Source organism: Brassica napus, chromosome A2 (genome assembly GCF_020379485.1).
Source record: "Brassica napus cultivar Da-Ae chromosome A2, Da-Ae, whole genome shotgun sequence".
Taxonomy (NCBI): Eukaryota; Viridiplantae; Streptophyta; class Magnoliopsida; order Brassicales; family Brassicaceae; genus Brassica; species Brassica napus.
The window spans coordinates 18,801,090-18,802,575 of NC_063435.1; the positions used below are offsets into that span (position 1 = coordinate 18,801,090).

At 40.8% G+C, this 1,486-nt stretch overlaps 1 non-coding gene across 1 annotated transcript; it reads left to right on the forward strand.

Annotated features, from left to right (window-relative positions):
• Nucleotides 1-218: 218 nt before the first annotated feature.
• Nucleotides 219-325, forward strand: LOC125589681. The gene has a single exon (XR_007325853.1). It is a non-coding gene; the product is annotated as a small nucleolar RNA R71 (small nucleolar RNA).
• Nucleotides 326-1,486: the final 1,161 nt, after the last annotated feature.

Below are 1,486 nucleotides of genomic sequence, written 5' to 3' on the forward strand. Positions count from 1 at the left end.
GAGACTTCAGCTCTTTCTTTGTCTGATGATCATCACTTCTGTTGATCCTATCATGCTCCTCACTGTAGACTGAGTCACTCTTGGCCATGTTCTCTACCAGTTCCTCTGCTTCTTCCTCAGTTCTTTCCAAGAAGAAACCATTGCTGGCAGTATCAAGTCTGTTTCTGCACTGTGGTAGAGCTCCTCTATAGAAGGTGCTAAGCAAACTCTCCTTGCTGAAACCATGATGAGGACATTGAGACCAATAGCCCTTGAACCTCTCCCATGCTTCACTGAAGCTCTCTAGACCTTTCTGTTGAAACCTAGAGATTTCGTTCCTGATCTTAGCTGTCCTTGAAGTAGAGAAGAACTTGTCTAGAAAAGCTCTCTTACACTCATCCCAAGTAGTGACAGTATCACTTGGAAGAGTCTTCTCCCATTGGTGTGCCTTGTCTCCCAAAGAGAAAGGGAATAGCTTCAGCTTGAAAGCATCTTCAGAAACACCATTTATCTTGGACAAGCCACAATACTTATCAAACTTGTACAAGTGATCAAAAGGGTCTTCAGCAGCAAGACCATGATACTTGTTGTTCTCTATAGTGTTGAGCAGCCCTAACTTGATCTCAAAGTTGTTGTTCTCCACAGCTGGTGCCCTGATTCCCAACCTATGACCATGAATGTGAGGTTGATCATAGGCTCCAATGGCACGAGCTTGGCGCGGTGGATGTTGTGGCTGGCGCTGTAGTCCAAAAGGAACAGCTCTTGGGTCAATGCCTCCTTGGGCATCACCATCTTGAGGCAGATTCTCCATATCAAACCCCAACCTTTGCAACTGAGCCTGTTGCTCTACTTCTCTTCTTTGTCTTGCAATCTCCCTCTCAAGTGCTCTAATGTCTTCAACTCTTGGAACTAGGTTTGTTTGACCTCTGCTCCTTGTATTCATACACCTGAAATGCAAAGAGAGAAGAACAAGGAGAAGCAATAACACAATTAAATAAAAATTGACTTAGTCTCAAGCAAATGACTAAATCCCAATGTCACAATCAACTTAGAATTTGGCAACGGCGCCAATTTGATGATAGGAATTTCAAGGCTCCTAATCAAATGTTGTAATATAAAGGATGTCAAACCAGTTCTAAGTGATTATGATGCAAAGAGAATGCAAGACCATGCTTAATCTAAGTGCTACCAGTTTTTGAGATGATTTTAAACTAGATTTCTACCTAAAATGCAATAAAGGACAAAGTTTTCTTTCTTATGAGATGGGAGAACTCATGGGCTAAGGGAATTGACCTTGGGTGATCAAGTTTCAATCTAAAGGTGTCAACTTTCAACGAATCTATCTACCTTAGACCTAGACACAATCCTAAACAAACTCTATCCCTAGATGAATGTTCATTTACCTAGATAACTCAAGCATTAAATTTCTTTGGTTGAATGTTATCTAAGTAATCATTAATTTCAAGTCTATTAGCCATCTTAAAACCTATAACAACAAATCCCTTTG